We start from the raw sequence: 6900 nt of genomic DNA, 5'->3' as shown, positions 1-6900 counted from the left end.
GCGAGGATACATGCATCCACCCTCCGTTGCATGGAATCCCTGATGCGCTGATGCAGCCCTGGAGAATGGCGTATTGTATCACAGCTGTCCACAATACGAGCACGAAGAGTCTCTACATTTGGTACCGGGGTTGCGTAGACAAGAGCTTTCAAATGCCCCCATAAATGAAAGTCAAGAGGGTTGAGGTCAGGAGAGCGTGGAGGCCATGGAATTGGTCCGCCTCTGCCAATCCATCGGCCACCGAATCTGTTGTTGAGAAGCGTATGAACACTTCGACTGAAATGTGCAGGAGCTCCATCATGCATGAACCACATGTTGTGTCGTACTTGTAAAGGCACATGTTCTAGCAGCACAGGTAGAGTATCCCGTATGAAATCATGATAACGTGCTCCATTGAGCATAGGTGGAAGAACATGGGGCCCAATCAAGACATCACCAACAATGCCTGCCCAAACGTTCACAGAAAATCTGTGTTGATGATGTGATTGCACAATTGCGTGCGGATTCTCGTCAGCCCACACATGTTGATTGTGAAAATTTACAATTTGATCACGATGGAATGAAGCACGAAGAATTGCCTCATCCATTGCAGGTGTCCTCGTCGTTCTAGGTGTTCCCCAGTCGCGAGTCATAGGCTGGAATTTTCCATGCTCCCTAAGACGCCAATCAATTGGTTTGAACATCTTCCTGTCGGGACACCTTCGTTCTGGAAATTTGTCTCGATACAAACGTACCGCGCCACGGCTATTGCCCCTTGCTAATCCATACATCAAAAGAGCATCTGCCAACTCTGCATTTGTAAACATTGCACTGACTGCAAAACCACGTTCGTGATGAACACTAACCTGTTGATGCTACGTACTGATGTGCTTGATGCTAGTACTGTAGAGCAATGAGTTACATGTCAGCACAAGCACCGAAGTCAACATTACCTTCATTCAATTGGGCCAACTGGCGGTGAATCGAGGAAGTACAGTACATACTGACGAAACTAAAATGAGCTCTAACATGGAAATTGAGCGTTTACGGACACATGTCCACATAACAACTTTTCTTTATTTGTGTGTGAGGAAAGTTTCCTGAAAGTTTGGCCGTACCTTTTTGTAACACCCTGTAGAAGAAAAATTTCAGCTAACATATATAGAATACAAAGACACAAATACAGACATTAGACCATTCTTGCATAGACCACCAAATAACCCACAAGTCGAAACAACAATAACAACTATCAACACAATCATACACAACAAAATAAATGAAAATACAACTATGGAAGAGTTAAAACGACTGGTTTATATAGGAGCACTCACTACACTAAATATACACACTAGGCAGAGATCAGAACAAACCAACACACAGAAGAAACCCACAAAACCAGCATGGCAACACAGGCTACAGATCAGAATAGAAAAACTGAGAAAAGACATCGGACAGCTAACACAATTTATAAGAAATGAAATATCAGACAAAAAACGAAAAAGGTTAGGTAAAATCCCACAACAAGAAGTGATAGAGCAATTAGATGAAAAGAAGCAGAAATTACAAGCATTGGCCAAACGACTTAGAAGATACAAAAAAAGTGAAAATCGAAGGAAACAAAACCAAACATTCAACAAAAACCAAAAGAAACTTTACCGGACAATAGATAACACAGCGGTGTACCATAGGCTCTAGGAGAGCGTAGCGTTCCAAAGGATTGGAAAAGGGCACAGGTCATCCCCGTTTTCAAGAAGGGACGTCGAACAGATGTGCAGAACTATAGACCTATATCTCTAACGTTGATCAGTTATAGAATTTTGGAACAGGTATTATGTTCGAGTATAATGACTTTTCTGGAGACTAGAAATGTACTCTGTAGGAATCAGCATGGGTTTCGAAAAAGACGGTCGTGTGAAACCCAGCTCGCGCTATTCGTCCACGAGACTCAGAGGGCCATAGACACGGGTTCACAGGTAGATGCCGTGTTTCTTGACTTCCGCAAGGCGTTCAATACAGTTCCCCACAGTCATTTAATGAACAAAGTAACAGCATATGGACTATCAGACCAATTGTGTGATTGGATTGAAGAGTCTTCCGAAGTAAGAGTGCAGGGCAGTGTCATAGGACCATTGCTATTCACAATATACATAAATGACCTTGTGGATGACATCGGAAGTTCACTGAGGCTTTTTGCAGATGATGCTATGGTGTGTCGAGAGGTTGTAAGAATGAAAAATTGTACTGAAATGCAGGAGGATCTGCAGCGAATTGACGCATGGTGCAGGGAATGGCAATTGAATCTCAATGTAGACAAGTGTAATGTGCTGCGAATACATAGAAAGATAGATCCCTTATCATTTAACTACAAAATAGCAGGTCAACAACTGGAAGCAGTTAATTCCATAAATTATCTGGGAGTACGCATGAGGAGTGATTTAAAATGGAATGATCATATAAAGTTGATCGTCGGTAAAGCAGATGCCAGACTGAGATTCATTGGAAGAATCCTAAGGAAATGCAATCCGAAAACAAAGGAAGTAGGTTACAGTACACTTGTTCACCCACTGCTTGAATACTGCTCAGCAGTGTGGGATCTGTACCAGGTAGGGTTGATAGAAGAGATAGAGAAGATCCAACGGAGAGCAGCGCGCTTCATTACAGGATCATTTAGAAATCGCGAAAGCGTTACGGAGATGATAGATAAACTCCAGTGGAAGACTCTGCAGGAGAGACGCTCAGTAGCTCGGTACGGGCTTTTGTTAAAGTTTCGAGAACATCCTTCACCGAAGAGTCAAGCAGTATATTGCTCCCTCCTACATATATCTTGCGAAGAGACCATGAGGATAAAATCAGAGAGATTAGAGCCCACACAGAAGCATACTGACAATCCTTCTTTCCACAAACAATACGAGACTGGAATAGAAGGGAGAACCGATAGAGGTACTCAGGGTACTCTCCACCACACACCGTCAGGTGGCTTGCGGAGTATGGATGTAGATGTAGATTAAAGTAGACAATCCACCAAACATAACAGACATGGAACACTTCTGGAGCAACTTATGGTCAAACCCGGTACAACATAACAAGCATGTACGGTGGATACAAGCAGAAACAGACACATACAAGATGATACCACAAATGCCCGAAATGATAATTTTGCAACATGAGGTCACCCGAGCAATTAATTCTACGCACAATTCGAAAGCCCCTGGAGAAGATAAAATAGCAAATTTCTGGTTAAAGAAGTTCACCTCAACACATTCACATCTAACTAAATTATTTAACAATATGAATATAATAGAGGGAACCATTCCACGTGGGAAAAAATATATCTAAAAATAAAGATGATGTAACTTACCAAACGAAAGTGTTGGCAAGTTGATAGACACGCAAACAAACACAAAAACACACACAAAATTCAAGCTTTCGCAACCAATGGTTGCTTCATCAGGAAAGAGGGATGGAGAGGGAAAGACGAAAGGATGTGGGTTTTAAGGGAGAGGGTAAGGAGTCATTCCAATCCCGGGAGCGGAAAGACTTACATTAAGGGGAAAAAAGGGCAGGTATGCACTCGCACATACACACATATCCATCCGCACATATAAAGACACAAGCAGACATTTGTAAAGGCAAAGAGTTTGGGCAGAGATGTCAGTCGAGGCGGAAGTACAGAGGCAAAGGTGTTGTTGAACGACAGGTGAGGTATATACGGCAGCAACTTGAAATTAGTGGAGGTTGAGGCCTGGTGGGTAACGGGAAGAGAGGATATACTGAAGGGCAAGTTACCATCTCTGGAGTTCTGACAGGTTGGTGTTGGTGGGAAGTATCCAGATAACCCGGACGGTGTAACACTGTGCCAAGATGTGCTGGCCGTGCACCAAGGCATGTTTAGCCACAGGGTGATCCTCATTACCAACAAACACTGTCTGCCTGTGTTGCTGGTCATTCCCACATAGAAAGCTTCACAGTGTAGGCAGGTCAGTTGGTAAATCACGTGGGTGCTTTCACACGTGGCTCTGCCTTTGATCGTGTACACCTTCCAGGTTACGGGACTAGAGTAGGTGGTGATGAGGGGTGCATGGGACAGGTTTTACACCGGGGGCGGTTACAAGGGTAGGAGCCAGAGGGTAGGGAAGGTGGTTTGGGGATTTCATAGGGATGAATCAAGAGGTTACGAAGGTTAGGTGGACGGCAGAAAGACACTCTTGGTGGAGTTGGGAGGTTCTCATGAAGGATGGATCTCATTTCAGGGCAGGATTTGAGGAAGTCGTATCCCTGCTGGAGAGCCACATTCAGAGTCTGATCCAGTCCCGGAAAGTATCCTGTCACAAGTGGGGCACTTTTGGGGTTCTTCTGTGGGAGGTTCTGGGTTTGAGGGGATGAGGAAGTGGCTCTGGTAATTTGCTTCTGTACCAGGTCGCGAGGGTAGTTGCGAGATGCGAAAGCTGTTTTCAGGTTGTTGGTGTAATGGTTCAGGGATTCCGGACTGGAGCAGATTCGGTTGTCATGAAGACCTAGGCTGTAGGGAAGGGACCGTTTGATGTGGAATGGGTGGCAGCTGTCATAATGGAGGTACTGTTGCTTGTTGGTGGGTTTGATGTGGACGGACGTGTGAAGCTGGCCATTGGACAGGTGGAGGTCAACGTCAAAGAAAGTGGATGGGATTTGGAGTAGGACCAGGTGAATCTGATGGAACCAAAGGAGTTGAGGTTGGAGAGGAAATTCTGGAGTTCTTCTTCACTGTGAGTCCAGATCATGAAGATGTCATCAATAAATCTGTACCAAACTTTGGGTTGGCAGGCCTGGGTAACCAAGAAGGCTTCCTCCAAGCGACCCATAAATAGGTTGACATACGAGGGGGCCATCCTGGTACCCATGGCTGTTCCCTTTAATTGTTGGTATTTCTAGCCTTCGAAAGTGAAGAAGTTGTGAGTCAGGATGAAGCTGGCTTAGGTAATGAGGAAAGAGGTTTTAGGTAGGGTGGCAGGTGATCGGTGTGAAACGAAGTGCTGCATTGCAGCAAGGCCCTGGACGTGCAGAATATTTGTGTATAAGGAAGTGGCATCAATGGTTACAAGGATGGTTTCTGGGGGTAACAGATTGGGTAAGGATTCCAGGCATTCGAGAAAGTGATTGGTGTCTTTGATGAAGGATGGGAGACTGCATGTAATGGGTTGAAGATGTTGATCTATGTAGGCAGAGATACGTTCTGTGGGGGCTTGGTAACCAGCTACAATGGGGCGGCCGGGATGATTGGGTTAAAGTGAATTTTAGGAAGTAGGTAGAAGGTAGGGATGCGGGGTGTCGGTGGGGTCAGGAGGTTGACAGAGTCAGGTGAAAGGTTTTGTAGGGGGCCTAAGGTTCTGAGGATTCCTTGAAGCTCTGCCTGGACATCAGGAATGGGATTACCTTGGCAAACGTTGTATGTAGTGTTGTCTGAAAGCTGACGCAGTCCCTCTCTGCCCGAACTCTTTACCTTTACAAATGTCTGCTTGTGTCTGTATATGTGCGGATGGATATGTGTGTGTGTGTGCGAGTGTATACGTGTCCTTTTTTCCCCCTAAGGTAAATCTTCCCGCTCCCGGGATTGGAATGACTCCTTACCCTGTCCCTTAAAACCCACATCCTTTCGTCTTTCCCTCTCCTTCCCTCTTTCCTGATGAAGCAACCGTTGGTTGCGAAAGCTTAAATTTTGTGTGTGTGTTTGTGCTTCTATCAACATTCCAACACTTTCATTTGGTAAGTTACATCACTTTATTTTTAGATATAAATTATTTAACAGTTACATTGCAGACCCATACACATTCCCCGATACACTTACACATGGAATAACTTACCTGAAACCTAAAGATCAAGCAGACACAGCAAACTCAGCTAAATATCGCCCCATAACATGCCTACCAACAATATACAAAATATTAACTTCAGTCATTACATTGAAATTAATGACACATACAACACAGAACAAAAGTATAAATGAAGAACAAAAAGGCTGTTGCAAAGGAGCATGAGGATGTAAAGAGCAATTGATAATAAATGCAGAGGTGACATATCAAGCTACGCATACATAGATTACCAAAAAGCTTTTGATAGTGTACCCCACTCATGGTTACTACAAATATTGGAAACATACAAAGTAGATCCTAAATTGATACAGTTCCTAAACATAGTAATGAAAAACTGGAAAACCACATGTAATATCCAAACAAATTCAAATAATATCACATCACAGCCTATACAGATTAAGCATGGAATATACCAAGGAGACTCATGAAGTCCTTCCTGGTTCTGCCTTGCTCTGAACCCACTATCCAACATGCTAAATAATATAAATTATGGATACAATGTTACTGGAACATACCAACACAAAATCACACATTTGCTATACATGGATGATCTAAAACTACTAGCAGCAACAAATCAACAACTCAACCAGTTACTAAAGATAACAGAAGTATTCAGCAATGATACAAAAATGGCTTTTGGAACAGACAAATGTAAGAAAAGTAGCATAGTCAAGGGAAAACACACTAAACAAGAAGATTACATATTGGATAACCACAGCGACTGTATAGAAGCGATGGAAAAAACAGATGCCTATAAATATCTGGGATACAGACAAAAAATAGGAATAGATAATACAAATATTAAAGAAGAACTAAAAGAAAAATATAGACAAAGACTAACAAAAATACTGAAAACAGAATTGACAGCAAGAAACAAGACAAAAGCTATAAATACCTATGCTATACCAATATTGACCTACTCATTTGGAGTAGTGAAATGGAGTAACACAGACCTAGAAGCGCTCAATACACTTACATGATCACAATGCCACAAATATAGAATACATCACATACATTCAGCAACAGAAAGATTCACATTAAGCAGAAAGGAAGGAGGAAGGGGCTTTATTGACAT

The sequence above is a fragment of the Schistocerca piceifrons genome, chromosome 2, assembly GCF_021461385.2.
Source record: "Schistocerca piceifrons isolate TAMUIC-IGC-003096 chromosome 2, iqSchPice1.1, whole genome shotgun sequence".
Classification (NCBI taxonomy): Eukaryota; Metazoa; Arthropoda; class Insecta; order Orthoptera; family Acrididae; genus Schistocerca; species Schistocerca piceifrons.
This window is presented reverse-complemented; position numbering follows the sequence as displayed.